The sequence below is a fragment of the Chiloscyllium plagiosum genome, chromosome 9, assembly GCF_004010195.1.
Source record: "Chiloscyllium plagiosum isolate BGI_BamShark_2017 chromosome 9, ASM401019v2, whole genome shotgun sequence".
Classification (NCBI taxonomy): domain Eukaryota; kingdom Metazoa; phylum Chordata; class Chondrichthyes; order Orectolobiformes; family Hemiscylliidae; genus Chiloscyllium; species Chiloscyllium plagiosum.
In genome coordinates, this window is record NC_057718.1 from 16,227,132 (window position 1) to 16,247,222 (window position 20,091).

The 20,091-nt window shown below is 39.9% G+C and overlaps 1 protein-coding gene across 6 annotated transcripts in view; it reads left to right on the forward strand.

Annotated features, from left to right (window-relative positions):
- LOC122552657 (RAC-gamma serine/threonine-protein kinase) overlaps window positions 1-20,091 on the forward strand; it is a 482,101-nt gene that overhangs the window by 219,380 nt on the left and 242,630 nt on the right. The window contains exon 2 of one of the 6 annotated variants that reach the window (XM_043695473.1): window positions 3,716-3,775. The exons of the other annotated variants lie outside the window; for them this stretch is intronic. The gene's annotated coding sequence lies outside the window, so the exon portion shown is untranslated. The remainder of the gene's footprint in view (window positions 1-3,715; window positions 3,776-20,091) is intronic. 6 annotated transcript variants of the gene reach the window in all.

A 20,091-nucleotide genomic window follows, 5' to 3' on the forward strand; every position in this document is an offset into this window, starting at 1 on the left:
GGTCCATATCCCTCCATTCCTTGCATATTCATGTGCCGATGTAAAAGTTTCTTAAATGCCCTATCTGCCTCCACCACCACCTCTAACAGTGCATTCCAGACTCCTACCACTCTCTGGCTCAGTGGTTAGCACTGCTGCCTCACAGCACCAAGGATCTGGGTTTGATTCCAGCCTCGGGTGACTGTCTGACTGGAGTTTGCACATTCTCCCCGTGTCTGCGTGACTTTCCTCTGGGTGCTCTGGTTTCCTCCTACAATCCAAAGATGTGCAGGTTAGGGCAATTAGCCGTACTAAATTGCCCATTGTGTTCAGGGATGTGTAAGTTAGGTGCATTAGTCTGAGGTAAATGTAGAATAATAGGGTCTGGGTGGGTTACTCTTTGGAGGGTCAGATTGGACTTGTTGGGCCAAATGGCCTGTTTGCACACTGTTAAGGATTTTATGATTCTATCTCCTTTGAGCTTTCCCCCTCTCACCTTGAATGCATGCCCCCTAGTTTTAGGCATTTAATTCGACTGGGACAACACTACTATCATAGGGCAAGCCAGACAGAGAACAGCCAGGGAATTCCTAGAGGCATGGCATTCATCCACAAACTCCATCAACAAACACATCGACCTGGACCCAATATACCAACCACTACAGCGGACATCTGAAATTGACAACCGGAAGCGGCAGGGACAGACCACTATAAACACCGGAGGAAACATCAAAGAAGCGCTTCGCAGGAGGCTCCCAAGCACTGATGATGTCGCCTAGCCAGGGGACGAAACGTTTGCAACAAAAACTTCCAGCTCGGCGAACAGAACCACAACATTTAAAGAGATATTAACTATCCCATCAGATTCTTTTTCAGAAGGATCAGACAACTTTCTACTTAAAACAATTGTACTGACAGTCTGGGGCATGTTCCTGTTTTTTAAACTCTTTATTGTGACTGAATTAAAGGAAATTCTACAAACCTAAATGAGGACAGAATTACCTACTTTTTGGCAATCGATTTTCTAGACGTGTTATTTTCAGAAGAGTCTTTGTGCCAAATTGAAGGAGAGCTTCATTTTGCCATGAAAATTTACAAGGACAGGATTCCTTTTCTGGTTCTTCTGACTGCTTTGTAGGACACAAACCTGTACAATGAGCTTTGGTCCAGTGTTCTTTACATAAATTAATTTCCTCTTTCTATCTTCTAATGAATAGACCTCTTCTTGACAGTTTTACTTAATTCAGTTGTTTAATGTTACGATTCAGACCTAAGTCTTATTTTTAATAACTTGTCATTTTTTCCCAAGAAGGAATGCCCATAGTTAAGGTGGTGCTAAGAGATTTATTCTTCCATATTGTTGTTCACTGCTGAATTTCTTCCACAAAATTAAATGTAGTATGCTTAATTTATTATCTTGAAATTGTAACTTCCTTACATTTCCAATCATTGTACCTCCATCACATCAACTGGATTCTTTGTTGTTCATTCAATATTTGTCTGCAAGAGTTCAATTTCCATCATCATAAGGATACATTGTGGTTGAAAGACTTCTCCTGGGAAGTTATATGTATATATTTTAAAAATGCCCATTAATATTTATTTAAAATCTTACAGGTTTCTCAGTTACTGCTGGAAAAATATTTTCACTCTTCCTAGACACTGCTTCTGCTGTCCTTCTTAAATGTAGCCATGTCATTTGATTTTTCCAGAACCGTGTCACCATCAATTGTAACTTTCTCAATGCTCCTACTTGTTGCATCAATATCCCAATAGTAATATTAATTGTCAGTTTCTCCAGCACCCAATATGTAATTTGAATCCAGCCTTTTGTTATCTTGCCTACTTGCAACTTGGAGCATCTTCCTCACTGTTTTTCTTTTTGTTGAAGCTTCAGAAGCAAGTGAGGGATTAAGACATGAAATTATTATTTAAGGCATGAGTAATGCAAAAGGTAAGTATGGAGGTACAGCAAATAATAAGGAAAGACAATAGAAAATTATAATCTGTTGAGAGGGGAACTGAATTCAAAAAGTAGGACGATTATGCTTTTGTTACACAGTGCTTTGGTGAGACCACACCTACAATACTGTGTTCAGTACTGTTCACCCTTCTTAAAGAATGCACTATAAGCAGTTCAGAGAAGGTTTACTAGACTATTCCCAGGAATGTGCTAGTTTTCTTATGAGGCAATGTTGGACAGGCTAAGCTTATCTCCATTAGAGTTTGGAAGAGTAAGAGGCGACTTAATTGAAACGTGTGGTGTCTTAACAATAGACAGTAGACAATAGGTGCAGGAGTAGGCCATTCTGCCCTTCGAGCCTGCATCACCATTCAATATGATCATGGCTGATCATCCTTAATCAGTATCATGTCCCTGCTTTATCTCCATAACCCTTGATTCCACAATCCTTGAGAGCTCTATCCAACTCTTTCTTAAATGAATTCAGAGACTGGGCCTCCACTGCCCTCTGGGGCAGAGCATTCCACACAGCCACCACTCTCTGGGTGAAGAAGTTTCTCCTCATCTCTGTCCTAAATGGTCTACCCCGTATTTTAAAGCTGTGTCCTCTGGTTTCTCACCAGGGCCCTGTACAGCTTCAGAAGAACCTCTTTGCTTCCATACTCAATCCCTCTTGTTATGAAGGCCAGCATGCTATTAGCCTTCTTCACTACCTGCTGTACTTGCATGCTTACCTTTATTGACTGGTGTACAAGAACAAGTTGGATGTGGAAAGGATGTGTCTCATAGAATTGAGAACTAGGGATCGGCTGTTTTAAAATAGAGTTGAGACTCTTTTTCCCTTGGAGGGTCACAGGTCTTAGGAACTCTATCTGAAAAGGTGAAGGAAGCACAGTCCTTGAGTATTTTTAAGAAACTAGTGGATACATTTTTGGAGAAACTCTGGTCTGGTAGCATCTCCAGGGGAGAAATGTTTCAGAGTTAATGTTTCAAGCCTGGTATGAATTCTTCAGAATGAAGCATTCTCTTTAGTTGTTTTCAGATTTGCAGATCTGTAATATCTTGCCTTTATTATATCTATAGTGGAAAAATTCTTTTTAAGCAAGTGTGTGAAAGAATATTGGTAATAGTGGAGATTTGAGGTTACAGTCAGATGAGCTATGATCTTTTAAATGGCAGAGCAGGCTACAGGGACTGAATGGCCTACCCTTGTTCCTTATTCATATGTTGGGCTTTCGACTTTAAACCAGTGGTACAGATCGCATTAAATTTTCCACACAATGCACATGATTCCAAGAGTTAGAGCCAGGAAATATCTCAAACACTCCTACAATAAAAATACCCTGTGATATTCTTAGTTTCAGTCACTGAGTAAACTTGATATATTTTCTGTTATATGTTTTAGTCTCTTAGTTTTTCATAATGTTGCTTGTATGTACACAAAAATCTATTGATTGGCTCCCAACAAGCAATGTCAGAGGAGCTTCATTAATTTATTTATGAAGAAGAGGTCCGATTTTTGTATTTAGGGATACTGGATTTACAGTTACAGGAAAGTACAGAGTAAACTTTGTTGATGCATCCCTAATCAAACATTCTAATGCATTTTGCAGTCTGTTTTTGCAGGTGAACTTGAAAAGTGTTTACCTTTTGTTTCTTAAGCTATTCTAGCTCCAGAAAAACTTGCCAAGCCAAACACACTAGCATAACACTAGCAAAATAGTAGATTCAAATAAGATTCCAAACACTTAATAAATTGATCATTCCTTGCAGGGTTCTACTGACCATGATGCACCTGACCCCTCCCCAATGGGAAAAGCTGAGGATGTACAGGTAACCATCAATTCACAGTACTAAATGTGACAAAGGCTGACTCCTGTCCTGGTGGTCACCTACCCTATATAAATTTAAACTAATCCAAAACTTTGCCTGTATCCTAATCATGCCATGTTCTGTTTGTCCATCACCCCACTGTTTGCTGGCTGATATTGATTTCCAGTCCAGCAACTCAAATTTAAGATTGTCATCATCGTTTTAAATTTCCTCCAATAATCTCATCTTTGCCCTACTGTGTAACCTCCTTCAGCTCTTTAATTATTTATAAGCAATTTCCAACCTCTTCTGTTGCCCAGTTTTAGTTGTTCTGCCATTGCAGTAATGTCTGCATCTGCTTGGACTCTAAGCATCAGGAGTTACCTTCCTATTTTCTTTACCTCTCCATCTTCACAATGGAGTTTAAAACTGGTCTGTTTGAAGCTCATTTGATTTTGTTTTGTGTTTTGGAGTGAAATTTTAATAGATAATGTTCCGTTGATGTGCTTTGGAACAGTTTACTATGCTCATAGTGCTTTATCAATTCAAGTTGTTTTTTGGTACTCGAAGTATGAAGAGGCTTGTATTATCTGCTTTGGGTTATTCTGGATAACTGTGACAGACTACAGAAAATAAGGACTAATATTAACTGCCTTGCGTTACTCTGGGTAAACTATGATTGGCTATTTTCAGTTGCCCATCACTATGCTTCAAGACATCTATTGACTAGCCTATCTATCCATCAGTAGGGATTCAGTTGACAGCCATTTGTTCATCCACAGCCAATGACCCTAAAAGTGTGTAGGAGAAAGTGAGGACTGCAGATCGGAGTCAAGTGTGTGGTGCTGGAAAAGCACAACCGGTCAGGTAACATCTGAGGAGCAGGAGAATCGATGTTTTTGATGAAGCGGGCTTTTGCCTGAAATGTCAATTCTCCTGCTCCTCGCATGCTGCCTGACCGGCTGTGCTTTTCCAGCACCACAGTCTCGCCCCTAAAAGTATGTGCCAGGTAAAGTTAAAATTCAGATCAGTCTCACCAGCTATCAAGAAACCAGTACAGGTATTTTCTAATCAGCCAGTTCAGAAATGTTATGACACACCTGCGGAGGAGGTAGGACTTGAACCCTGGTCTCCTGGCTCAGAAGAAGGGACATTACCCTAGTGCCACATGAGCGCTAAGAAATCAATATAATGTTACTCAACAATATGCATTTAAGAGAATAGGTATCAAATATTCTACCAAATCAATCGCCAGGAATCACTTAATCTCATAAACTTCATCTAGATATTGTTAGGTGCATAGTTCATAAGATTTCTTTTTTAACTGGACTGAGCAATGAAGCAGCGAATACTTCTCAAATCCTGGGACTTCACAGATGATAAAATCTCTGAATTATCTTTGAGACATAGAATTGATTCAAATTTCACTTTGGAGCTATTTGCATAAAATTATCAACTTCGTCCTTTTTTTTAAGCAGGATATGCAATGCACTTACTTGGAAATTAGAGGCCACCCTCTTGTTGGGTGATGTCCATATTCCTTCTCCATTTCATTAAAACCCAAAAATAATACAAAAATAAGTATCCACACCAGACAAAAATAATTCTAATTTTTCACCAGTCATGTCAGCAGTCTTTTTTTGGTGCATTTCCTGATAGCCAAGGTCCAGACTTAGAGGAGGCTCAATGGAAATCAGTAGGTTTTTTTGTGTGAAGGGAACATAAATAACCATCTTTTTACAAAAGATAAATCCAATCTATTTTCATTCATTGCAAGTTAAAAAGATGTGCAAAATTTCCTGCCATCAGGAGATCCTTCTTTAATAATTTGTTCTCTGGATGTGTGGAATACTGGTAAAACTTTTTTTTAGCCTATGTTTGCCCTGACTGCATGTAGTCACATGGGGATTAGTTGGTGTGACAGTTTCCCTTCCTTGGGAAATTTCTTTTTGCCATTCCATATATTATTAGATTTCTTCCTTTAGAAATTTAGAAGTTTCATTTATATGACATCTTTCAGAATCTTAAATACATTGCAAAATGCTTTCTAGTCAATGAAGAACTTTTAGACTTTAGTCATTATTGTGATATCGAAAACATAAAAAACAGATTTTTGTGTATCAGTGTGATGATGATACCCAGGTAGTTTTCTACAGTGAAGTTGATTTAGGCCTAGATATTGTCCAAGACATCATCTTTGAATAGTGCCATGGTATCTTTAACACTTACGTGAAAGGACAAGCTGTGTCTAGAGACTTCTGACTTAATGGCCGGGATTTAGTATGGGGATGGGTGTCTCTCTCATTGTATAGAAATTTAGTGGGAACCTTGCATTGTTTATGTTGAAAAAAGCCCAAATTAATTAAGTGACTCTCAGACACTTAACTGGAGAATGTTGGGGACTTTCCCCAAATCTACGAACAGAGGGATGGAAATCAAATTAGAGGCTGACAGCTCTCTGTTGAAGCATCACCATAAAGTTCAATGACTACTGCCTATATTGCTTTGAGTAACAGCTGTTGGATCTTAATACACAGGTGATGGTAGGTTGGGGGAGAGAGTGGTGAGCAGTAGCTACTGGTGGAGTATTGAGTGAGAAACTGCAACTTCAGAATATCTGCATGAGCTACATCCTAAAGTTGATACTGTCTTCAGAGTATGCTGGCCCAATATAAAATCTAGACTATGGCCCATCTGTACTCCTTTGGATAATTAATTAGTATTCTGTATCTTACATTTGCCTTACAATGACACTTTGCCATATTATTATGGTTAATGTTGCATATGCAGAGTTTCACCTAAACAAAGATTAAATAGTATGGGCATAGCTAATTAGAATGGCATGAACCTAGATTGTAAGACACTAAATCAATCATCAGTAATAATTCAGAAGTTGTGGTTTCATACTGTGGCAAGTTTTAAAACTACATTGAATGTCAGCCTTCATTTATTACTATCACTCATTCGGCAGAGTTTAATCCATTCCATCATGTTATAGCAGTGGCCCAGTTAATTGGAAGAGAGGCTGCATGTCAGTTTGCCAGCAGCAGAAAACTTCCAGTATTTGAATCAGTATGAAGGGGCCAATGTCAGAAATGCATCCACTGTGGAGATATGTCAGTCAGGCTTATTAATGAGTCAGTTGACATCAGTTACCTGAGCTTTACTGTGAAACCAGTCTACTTGGGAGCGGGTGGTATTGCTCATCAACGGGCACTCTGCACTCAATCAAGAATCATAGCATCAGGAAGGAGGGGACTGTGAAAGGCCACCCCACTTAGGCCCTGGTCCTTTCCCTCCCACAATCCAACTCACGCGTGACCTTGGGTCCAACAGCTGTAACAACATTTTATGAGGAAAATTTCCAAGAGGCAATTCAGGAAGGGTTACTTTGCATAACGGGTCATGGCAAGGTAGAACCTGTTTCTGTGGGAGTAGTTGAAATAAACACTATAGATTCATTTAAGGCAAGGTTGGACAAACATAGGGAAGAAGGAATGATAGATTGGGGTGAAAGGATGAGATGAAATGTGAGTGGCTTGGACTTGTTGGATCAAATGTCCTGTGTCTGTAATGAATATCCTACAAAGTTAGCTTTTGATATTTTGATGTTTGGAAAATAAGAAAGAAAGGAAGATGCAGAAATTGCTGGAGAAACTCAGCAGGTCTGACAGCCTCTGTGGAAAGAAAGCAGAATTAACATTTCAAATCTACTTTTCAGAGGTTACTGGACCCGAAATGTGAGATTTTCTTTCTCTCCACAGATGCTGCCAGATCTGCTGCGTTTCTCCAGCAGTTACTGCTTTTGTTTCAGATTTCAGCATCCAGTAACTTGTCTCCAGTATTTTCTTCCTCTTCAAATTTATTTTGAATATTTTTAGTTAATTAGGGAAATGCTTCCTGAATTATTAAAACATACCTAAGAGCAGTTTACTTCTGTCTGTGAAGGAGAATAGTGTTGCAGCACAGTATAGACCCTTCGGCCCTCAATGTTGCGCCGAACTGTGAAAATAATCTGATGCCCGTCTAACTTACGCCGTTCCATTATTATCCATATGTATGTCCAATGCCCATTTAAATGCCCTTAACGTCGACTACTGTTGCAGAAAGGCCGTTCCAAGCCCCTACTACTTTCTGAGTGAAGAAACTACCCCTAATATCTGTCCTAAGTCTATCACCCCTCAATTTAAAGCTATGTCCCATCAGGTTGGCCTTTGCCATTTGAGGAAAAAGGCTCTCACTGTCCACCCTATCTAATCCTCTGATTATCTATGTATCTCGATTAAGTCACCTCTCAACTTTCTTCTCTCCAACGATATAACAGCCTCAGTTCCCTCAGCCTTTCCTCGTAAGACCTTCCTTCTATACCAGGCATCCTCCTAGTAAATCACCTCTGAACCCTTTCCAAAGCTTCCACATCCTTCCTACAATGCGGTGACCAGAACTGCATGCAATACTCCAGGTGTGGCCTTACCAATGTCTTGTACAGCTAAAGCATGACCTTGTGGCTCTGAAACTCAGTCCCTCTACCAATAAAAACCAACACACCAGATGCTTTCTGAACGACCCTATCAATCTGGGTGGCAACTTTCAGAGATTTATGCACCAGGACACCGAGATCTCTCTGTTCATCTGCACTGCCAAGGATTTTGCAGATAACCGAATACTCTGCATTCCTGTTACTTTTTCTGAACTACCTTGCACGTTTCCGCATTAAACTCCATTTGCCACTTCTCAGCTCAGCTCAGCATCTTATCACTGTCCCTCTGTAATCCACCAACATCCTTTAGTACTGTCCACAACTCTGCCTACCTTAGTGTCATCCGCAAATTTACTAACCCATCCTTCTATGCCCACGTCCAGATCATTTATAAAAATGATAAACAGATCCTTGTGGCATACTACTGGCAACTGAGCTCCAGGCTGAATATTTCCCATCAACCACCATGTCTTCTTTCAGCTAGCCAATTTCTGATCCAAACTGCTAAATCACATACTTATCAAGGACCCACAATAGGTGTTCCTTGAAAAAGCTGTACATTTCAGTTGTATCCATCCCCTGCAGTTTCCTTCCCCATCCTATGCATCCTAACTCTTGCCTAATAAGATCATAATTGCTTTTCCCCCAGTTGTGCCTCTTTCTCTGTGGTATAATCCTATCCCTGCTATTGTAAACATATATGAATTATGGTCACCTTCGCCAAAATGCTCACCTACCTCCAAATCTTAACACCTGGCAGTTTTCATTCCCCAGTACCAAATCCAATATGGCATTTCCCATTGTTGGCCTGTCTCCATACTGTGTCAGAAAACCCTCCTGCTTACATTGAACAAAAACTGACCCATCTAATCTACTTGAACAATAGTATATCCAGTCAATATTGGAGAAGTTAAAGTCCCCCATAACAACTACCCTGTTACTCTCGGTCCTGTTGAGAATGATCTTTGCTATCCTTTCCTCTACATCCCTGGAATAATTCGGAGGCCTATGGAAAACTCCCAACAGGGTGACCTCTCCTTTCCTGTTTCTGACCTCAGTGGATGAGTCGTCAAACGTTCTCTCAGCTGCTGTAATACTACTCTTGATTAACAATGCCACACTTTTCCTCCTCCTCCTGCTTCTCTCTCTCCCTCTGTCTCTCTTCACCCCCCAAACAACCCCACCCCCCCACCATCATTTCTGTTCTTGCTGAAGCATCTAAATCCTGGAATCTGCAACAACCATTCCTGTCCCTCCTCTAGCCATTTCTCTGAAATGGCCACAACATCAAAATCCCAACTACCAACCCATGCTGCAAGTTCACCCACCTTATTCTGAATGCTCCTGGCATTGAAGTACACATATTTCAAACCAACATCCTGACTGCCAATGTCCTCTCGCGACTTTGTAAACCTATCCCTGACCTCACTACTCTCAAATTCCTGTACTGTGGAACAACAATTCAGGTCCCCATCCCCCTGCTGCATTAGTTTAAACCCTTCTGAAGAGCATTAGCAAGCTTGATCTCTGAGTAGAAATGAAAATTGGCATGGAATGAAGTCCAAATACAATCTCCGAATAATTGCAGGGTTTATCTGGAGAGGAATTGTTATGATTGTGACTTGACTTATAAGAGTTTTTCTTGAGTTAGTTCTCTTCTATCTTAATTTCAGGTATGTTTGGCTTTAAATTTTAACACCACTTGTTTCGATGAATCCAAATTCCAAATGCTTAGATTGTGGCCCAAATCTTCTGATCTGGATTGGTATCCCCATTTTACATAACCCAGATTTCACAAGATGTTATATACATGCCTTCCTTTGGTTTTTTGGATCTGTCTTCTGAACCCTGAACCTTCTTAACTCAACAGTGTAGCAATTTTCATAGGTATCAATGTGGCAAAGTCTTTGAGGAAGATTTACTGCTTTTCACGGCTCTAGTTGCTGTAATCTGTGAACTAATATGTATAACTATTAATATGGCATGTCTAGGTCCATGTCTTCAGTAGCCTTGATGTAGGATAAGCTTTTAGTAACATGCCCAGAAGATCAACCAAAAATAGGTCTGTCTTTAAATTAATAACTACAGGAATTGGGACCTCCATAGGTATGTGTTGTGTGTTATGGAACACTTCAAGTTTAATCTTATTTACAGGCATATGTAAGATGTTGTGTTACAGATGTAGTTCCATTGGTCACTCTTCTTAGCTTTAAGCAAAACACACTTTATTCTAGCAGTTGTTGTGGGTATGTTCGCTGAGCTGGGAATTTGGTCTGCAGATGTTTTCATCCCCTTTCTAATTGACATCCTCAGTGCTGTGGAGCCTCCTGTGAAGCACTGCTGAACTGGATTGGTTGGAATTTATTTGATTTTGTTCCTGTTGCTTCCAATTGCCAGTTCCGGTTGTTTGTTACAATGGTCAATATATTGGGTCCAGGTTAATGTGTTTACTGATGGAGTGCCAAGCCTCTAGGAATTTTCTGGCTGTCCAATGTTTGGCTTGTCCCAGTCAAATTTCTGGTCCTTGTTGTCTGTGTGTGTAGATACTTAGGATAGCTGATCATGGGATTTAGTGGCTAGTTGATGTTCATGAATGCACACAACAGACGACACAGGTATGGACAAGAAATCACGTGCCAAAATCATTAATTTCAAAAGTGACCAAACAAGTAGATTGTAACAATCAAGCAGGCCATCACAATAAGATGGGACAGAACCACAAACAAAAAAAAAAGGCACTACAAGACAAAATGACTAAACTAATCAGAAGAAGACAACATGACAGACACCTGGGTTAGAAACCTCTCCACAGACAGGTCACAGACACAGAAAAAGTGGTACAAGTTAAGCTACTCAATTACAATCACAGGGATGCAGGACAAACAGACTTCCTAGCTGCATTAGAATGTACGCTCAGAACAAACGGACTAACCAAAGAGAGACAGCAAACGGTCAGACAAACCATTGTACCCTTACTAACATAGAAAACACAGACAAACAACCTTAACACGAAGGAGAGAGAAGCTCTAAAAACAATCAAAAATGACAAAATCATATTCATAGTACCAGCGGATTAAGGCAGAATGACAGTAATCATGAACCAAGTGGACTACATTCAAAAAGCAGAGGAACTATTTGCAGATACCGACACTTACCTACAGAGGGAGTGTGACCCCATGTCACAGTTAACCAATAGAATAAACAACACACTATGGAACCTACACAAAAGTAGACTGATAACCAAGACAGACCGACAAAAGATAAAACCAGAAGGCACCAACACCCCATGATCTTACGGATTACCTAAGGTATGTAAACCAGACATACCACTTAAACCCATTAGGCATTTCCAGGAACTCCATCACATATACTGGCAAAAGAACATCAACAAAAACTCAAACATCTAATCAGCAGATCCAAACACTGCATACAATCATCACAGGGATTCCAAGACAATATCAAGAACATAAGCATAGACAAGGATAAAATTATGTTCTCATTCAATGTAATGGCACTGTTTACCTCGATTGACAAAACCTTAGTCAAAAAGACAATAGCCAACCTCTTGGACAAACAGAACAAATGACATGACGTGGAACCAATCAACCAGGGTGGCATACTCAAACTACTGGACCTGTGCTTGACGGCGCACTTCATATTCAACAACCAGATATATGAACAAATCAATGGACAGCTATGGGCTTACCCATCTGTGGGATCATAGCAAAAGCAGTGATGCAAAGACTAGAACAAACAGCCCTCCCAAAAATCCGATTCAAGCTTTGGATCAGATATGTGGAAAACATTTGTAGTAATTAAAAGAACAGAGATTGAGAACGCACATCAGATTATCAACACCGTGCTGACAGGGATAGAATTTACGAGAGAGGAGGAAATTAACAAGCCGCTCCCATTCCTGGATAGGATGGTAGAAAGAACACAGAACAGGGAATGCACAACAAAAGTGTACAGAAAAGTCACATACATGGATCAGATTCTGAATTATAAGAGTAACCACCCAACACACACAAGAAAAGCTGCATTAAGACCCTGTTCAAAAGGGCTATAATACACTGCAGTAGTCCTGACCTGCAAAGACAGGAAGAAGTACACCTCTACAAAGTCTTTGTCATGAATGGGTATCCCCGCAACTTCATCTGCAGATGCTTGGCAGACAAACAATGCAACGAGGACATGCCACAACCCAATACACTAACTACTCTACCTTATGTGATAAAAAACTGTGAACAGACAGCCAGACCCCTCCAACCACTCGGATTTATGACACCACATAAACCAAGAGCCACGCTCAGACGACAACCCACCAGAACAAAATATCCAATACCCATCATGCACAGGACAAACATGGTATGCAAGATTCCATGCTGAGACTGCACAAAACACTGTACAGGCCAAACTGGCAGACAACTAGCCATCTGCATTCATGCATGTCAACTAGCCATTAAACGTCATGACCAGCTATCCTTAGTATCTATACACACAGACGACAATACAACAATAATAGGACAGGGTAAACAGAGGACGACCAAAGAATTCCTAGAAGCTTGGCACTCATCCAGGGACTCCATCAATAAACATATTGACCTAGATCCAATATACCAACCATTGCAACATTCAACCGGAAGCAGCAGGAACCAAATAAATTCCAACCAACACAGTACAGCAGCTCCTCGGCACTGACGATGTCGCCTAGAAAGGGGACAAACATCAGCAAACCAGATTCCTAACTTAACGAACATACCCACAATAACTATCTCTCCTACACTGACCTCAGCATGTGCTTGTTTTGTCTGTTTTTCTCCCTTTTAAAACTGCTGTTGTTTTGACATTTTTTTTCCCAAAGTTCCAAAACAATGCAACAGCATATAAAACAGTAATTGTTGCTCCTGGAATTTGAGGAAATCACCTCCAGCACCTAAAATACCTCAAAAACGGAGCAGCTGTTACAGCCAGAAATTTTTCCCGTCCTCCATGTTGAATTAGATAGATCGAGTGAATCCTTAGAAGAGTATAAAGGCATAGGAGTATACTGAAGAGGGAAATCAGAAGGGCAAAAAGGGGACATGAGATATCTTTGGCAAATAGAATTAAGGAGAATCCAAAGGGTTTTTACAAATACATTAAGGACAAAAGGGTAACTAGGGAGAGAATAGGGCCCCTCAAAGATTAGCAAGGCAGCTTTTGTGTGGAGCCGCAGAAAATGGGGCAGATACTAAACGAGTATTTTGCATCAGTATTTACTGTGGAAAAGGATATGGAAAATATAGAATGTAGGGAAATAGATGGTGACACCTTGCAATATGTCCGTATTACAGAGGACGAAGTGCTGGGTGTCTTGAAACGCATAAAGGTTAATAAATCCTCAGGACCTGATCAGGTGTACCCTAGAACCTTGTGGGACGCTAGAGAAGTGATTGCTGGGTCTCTTGCTGAGATATTTGTATCATTGATAGTCACAGGTGAGGTGGCGGAAGACTGGAGGTTGGCTAACGTGGTGCCATTTAAGGGTGGTAAGGACAAGTGAGGGAACTATAGACCAGTGAGCCTGACGTCAGTGGTGGGCAAGTTGTTGGTGGGCAAGTGGAGGGACAGGATGTACATGTATTTGGAAAGGTAAGGACTGATTAGGGATAGTCAACATGGATTTGAGTGTGGAAATCATGTCTCACAAACTTGATTGAGTTTTTCAAAGAAATAACAAAGAAGATTGATGAGGGCAGAGTGGTAGATGTGATCTCGATGGACTTCAGTAAGGCATTTGACAAGGTTCCCCATGGGAGACTGGTAGCAAGATTAGATCTCATGGAATACAGGGAGAACTAGCTATTTGAATACAGAACTGGCTCAAATGAGGCAGACAGAGGGTGGTGGTGGAGGGTTGTTTTTCAGACTGGAGGCTGTGACCGGTGGAGTGTCACAAGGATCAGAGGTACAGTTGGTAAGTTTGCAGATGACACCAAAATTGGAGGTGTAGTGGACAGTGAAGAAGGTTAGGAGAAAGTGAGGACTGCAGATGCTGGAGATCAGAGCTGAAAATGTGTTGCTGGAAAAGCGCAGCAGGTCAAGGTAGCATCCAAGGAGCAGGAGAATCGACGTTTCGGGCATGAGCCCTTCTTCTGAGGTAACCTTCAGTGAAGAAGGTTACCTCAGATTACAACAGGATCTGGACCAGATGGGCCAATGGGCCGAGAAGTGGCAGATGGAGTTTAATTCAGATAAATGCGAGGTGCATTTTGGGAAAGCAAATCTTAGCAGGACTTATACACTTAATGCTTAGGTCCTAGGGAGTGTTGCTGAATAAAGACACCTTGGAGTGCAGGTTCATAGCTCCTTGAAAGTGGATTGCCAGGGTTGGAGGATTTGAGCTATAGAAAGAGGCTGAACAGGCTGGGGCTGTTTTCCCTGGAGCGTCGGACGTTGAGGGGTGACCTTATAAAGGTTTACAAAATTATGAGGGGCATGGATAGGATAAACAGACAAAGTCTTTTCCCTGGGCTCGGGGAGTCCAGAACTAGAGGGCATAGGTTTAGGGTGAGAGGGGAAAAGATATAAAAGAGACCTAAGGGGCAACTTTTTCACACAAAGGGTGGTACGTGTATGGAATGAGCTGCCAGAGGAAGTGGTGGGGGCTGGTACAATTGCAACATTTAAGAGGCATTTGGATGGGTATGTGAATAGGAAGGGTTTGGAGGGATATGGGTGGGGTGCTGGCATGTGGGACTAGATTGGGTTGGGATATCTGGTCAGCATGGATGGGTTGGACCGAAGGGTCTGTTTCCATGCTGTACATCTGTATGACTCTATAACTGAAACTGGCACCCAAGCTACAAATCTTTACACAAACCTTGAACACTTTATTCTTATACCCAGCTAAAATGCAAATGAAAGAAATAAGAATTGGTATAACTAGCTTCATTGGAAAACTTAACAGTAATAGATTATTTAATTTCTAAACAGCAACTGTTCTAATATAGCAACATTCCATAAGCACATCCTTAGTAAAGGCAAAATCAGTAAAATAGATTGTTCTACATGTGTTTCTCCAGTCCAGGAGAAAATAACACTAAGAGAAAATCCTGCAGAGAGAGTGTTCTGGTGTTTTGCTGTGGCTGAGAGAAATATATAGCAGCTTCCACAACTAGCTTCAAAACACCAACAACTGAAGGCTAAACTAAATTCCTGGTTCTGTGGGAGCCTGACTCCATCTTTTCATGCTGCTTCTAGTGTTCTAACTTCTCAAAACAAATCCCAGATCCTCTCAAGCAGTTTACTATATTAGCTTGGAAGAGACAACTTGGCACCTCTGGCTCAAAATCTTTCTTCAAAATAAAAGGCAGGGCATAAAGCAATGGCATTGTCACATGGGCATCATTTCATTGCAATACTGTTTAGCTTTGAACTTATTTTAAATTTATTTTGCAAAAGATGATTTATGTTTTCTCAATCTGGTTGAAAATTTGTGGATAAAAATCAGTTTTTTTTCTGTTGGTAGCTTTACTATATTAAAGCAATATTGACTTACCGTATAAAGTCACTAACTATATTCTCCATGCTTAATGTTGCAGTTTGGAGATGTGAATAACTCTAACTTGATTTCTGAATTTGTCCAATTCCTTTGACTAGTTCTTAAACTATTCAGAAAATGGATCATGGAAAATAAAATTATGTTTTATAACTAAACCAATGGAAATATCAACAAGTATTATTAATCGATGTACATCTCTATGACTCTAATTAAATTTTAATATTTTTACAAAACTTTATTAATTCATTCAGTGGGGGTGCCATGACTGGCTGGGTCAATATTTGTTGCATAATCCTAATTGCCCTCAAAAGATGGTGGTGTGTACTGCTTTCTTAAACTGCTGCAATCTCTTTGTTGTAGGTATACCTATAAATGTTGCTAGGGGGAGAGAGTTCCAGGATTTTGACTCATTTTGATTGCCATGGAATGATGTTTAAATATTATCTCTTGTGGAGATCATCACTGTCTGGCACCGGTGTGGCATGAATACTATTTGGTTTTCCTCTTCTGACCTTATGATGGAGGGAATATTTTGATAAAGCAGATGAAGATGCTTAAGACTAAGGAGGACTCCTGCTATGATGATAGACTTCAGCAAACACAGCATTCTTCCTTTGTGCATGCTTTGACTCCAACCGGTAGAGAGTCTCCTCTTCCTCGTCCTTGTCTCCTCTCCCCCACCCGATCCAAAAGAAATATTATTGTCGATGGCAGGGGTTGAATGACCCTCATAAAAACAAGATTGTGTCTGTGAGCAGGTTATTGCTAAGATTACTGTTGATTAAGGGTAGACTGATGAGGTGGTAATTGGTTGAATTGAGTTTATCATTTTTTTGTGTACAGAACATACCTGGGCAATTTTCCACATGGTCATTTAGTTGCCAATGTTGTAGCTGCACTAGAAGGGCTTAGCAACAAGTTCTGGTGCACAAGCCTTCAGTAAGTTTCTCTGTAGGCTGTGCATTGCAGTGAGGGTCTGCACATGTAGATTAATGTGGTGATGCCATTTGCAGTTTTGACTTCCATTTGTTGATGTCATGTACATTATAGGGCTATTTGTGTGCTAATCAGCATAAGCAGCATGCGATAGACAGAGCTAGACAGATGAGGTGTAAGCTCTGTAGTCAAGCTATATCTAATTATGAATGGGTTTGAACAATTAACCTAATTGGAGGAGCAAGCTTCTCCAATGTCCCCATCTTCGATGATGGGAGAGGCAAGCACATCAGCGCAAAGAGAGAATTTTCATCCAGAAACGGCAAGTGGATGATCAATCTCAGCTTCATCTGGAAGCCTCCAGCATTACAGATGCCAGTCTTTAGCCAATTCAATTCACTTCATGTATTATAAAGAAACAGCTAAATGCACTGGACAAAGATCAGTGTTCCCGCTACCTTTTTTCGTTCTGAGCGGACCTGTGAAGTCCATACATGACATTGATTGGAGTCACATGTAGGCCAGGTCAGGTAAAGGTGACACACTTGCTTCTCTATGAATGCTGACACCTAAAGAACATTAGTGAGCCAGATGGGTGCTTATGACAATCAATAATGGTCAGCATTAGACTAGCTTTATTAATTCTAGGGTTATATTTTAATTGATTTCAAGTTTCATCATCTGCCTGGTTGTTGAACCCATGTCACCAGTAAATTAGTCTGGGGACCGTACATTATTAGTCCAATAAAATTACTACTATACCACTGCCTCCTCACAATCTGCACCATGTAGGTATCCTCAAGTATTTTTGCTGCTCTTGGTCCTGTACCAGGACATAATCAGGATTGAGGATGGTAGTGTCTGAGACATTCTGTGACATTTCTCATTCTGCTTATCTTTGGATAGGCTGCAGTAATTCCTATGAGGAAGAAATAACATAAACGAGTAAGAAAGTTTGTTTTACAAATGATTGAAACTGATTATTAAAGAATTGTTGTGTTGTTTAATAGTAGTGTTTTATTGGGACAGGATTTCTTTTTGGGAGGTGCTTGGTGCAGTTAATATGTTCTGATTTATTTCGCAGTTAAATGTCCCCCACAAATTCAGTTTACTTTTGTAGTGATGAAAGTGATGGTCAGTGTGTATAATTTACTGGAGTATAGACCTTTATCTTTGCTTCATTGATAAAATGCCCCAAAGATTTTCATATTGGACAATTAGGATGTCAAGTTTCTTGATTTTGTTCACTCATTTTCAGCTTGCATAGCATCAAAATAACATCACTTCTCTTGAAAACCAATTTAGATCTCAATGTTATTTGAAAGTATTTAATTTTATTGGTAATGTCTGAGGAGGGGATAAATGCTGATACAATTTTGCAAAGACAAGAGGGCACAAATTTAAGGTAATTGGCAAAAGAAGAAAATATGATTTTCGAAACTTTTTTCAACAGTGAGTATTTGGGCTGTAGAATCATGCTTAAGTGTGGCGGAGGCAGATTGATTCGAGGCATTTAGTAATCATTTGAACCAAAACAATGTGTGCAGGGTTACAGGAAAAAGGCAGGTGTGTGGCACTAAGTCATAATGCTTATTTGGACAGCTAATGCAGTCACAGTTGACCAAATGTCATCTTTCTGCATCGTCATCATCATTTCTGAGATTCAGGACAATAAATGCTGGACTAGCTGTCAATGCCTGTATCCCATTAACAAATGTCCTTTGTATCTCAATGATCTAAATTGGATATATTACTCAATATGTGGCCTGAATGAGTGTGTTTTTAATTACATATTCAGCTTTTAAAAAAATAATTAGGGTCAATGAGCCATAGAATTTTTACAACACATAAAGTGACCCAGGTATAAAATCCCCATCTATTCTAGTTCACTTTTCCAGCACTCGGCCTGTAACCTTGTATACAACTGCGCTTCAAGACTTCATCGAACTAATTCTTAAATATCTTGATGGTTGTCATCTCTTTCACTCTTTTAGGTAGTGAGTTCCAGATACCCACAATCCTTTGGGTGATTTTTCTCTCACCCTCTCACAACCCCTCTAAACATTCTATTTGTTTACTTAAAATTGTACCTCCAGTTGTGTCCCTTAGAGTAATGTACGTCTCAATCAGATCTCTTCTCAGCCTGGTCTGTTCTAAGAAAAACCACCCCAGCCATTCTTGTCTCACTCCATTTTTTTTCTCAATAGTTGAGTCACTCCAGCCCATGCAACATCCTAATGAATCTCTTCGGCATCCTCTCGAGTGCTGATGTGGGCCTGTCCTTCCTATAGCACGAAGTAATATACTGACCCGAAACTACATGACAGGACAGTGATGAAAGTATTGAATCATGTTAAGGGAATTTGTTACTTCAGTTATGTTGCCTTTTATATAATTTGTGCAGGTTGGAATGGTGATATTTTGCTTGTAATTAATTTGGTTCAGGGCTTCTGTCACATAAAGTATCAAATTTGGTATGGATTGAAGTGGATCAGTATTGAACTTTTCTGCACAGGGCATTAAATTGCTAACATTTATAACAAAGGGCCTGATGTAAGGTTACGAATTAAGTCAAATCCATTTTTATTTAGGATTTCTGTTTTTTATTATCTTGTTGAAGATTACATTCATGATTCAGTTTCTCAATCAATATTACCTCCTGATAATTATGCTTTAATGTTTTTCTCCTGGAAAATACGATGAACTCTGATATAACTCTGTTTTAGTTTGAGGAAGTAAGTTAGCCTTAACGGAGCACAGCTCATGTAGACTTGGATATTTTCTCAGATCTGAGCACCTTAAGTTTATTTTCTTATGACACTTAATGTTCAGCATCTGATTCTACTGAAGGAAAAGATGGATGCTTCTGCTTCAAATTAATGAAGTATCTTTGTTTAGCTTATCAATTACATTGACATAATATATTTATTAGATGTGAAAGTAAAAGGACTGCCTTTATTGTTAGGGATATCAAGGTTATTTTTCAGAAAAGCTTAATTTCCAGCTCACTGAATATACAGGATCAAATCCAGCAACATTTTGATGAAGCTTAGCACATGGAATAATTTATAATGAGGCAGGTCACGAACAACTCACAAGCTTACATTGTCTGCTTTAAGTCTCTTATCAAAGCAGCTGTTGGTCTTTTGAATGAGTTGAATTTATTTCCCATGCAAAAAACAAAGGCAAAGAAGTTCATTTTTTTGTTCCTCTCTTTTAGGACTACTGAAGTAGTAAGGCCTGGGAACATTGCCTTCTGAAGGCTATGTTCCTTTGGCCTATTTTGTCCATGCTGACACCTGGTTCCAAGGTCTCTGTTGTCATGGATTTTTAGCAATCAATGACAAACAATAGAAGCATTTCTCAGGCTTTAGT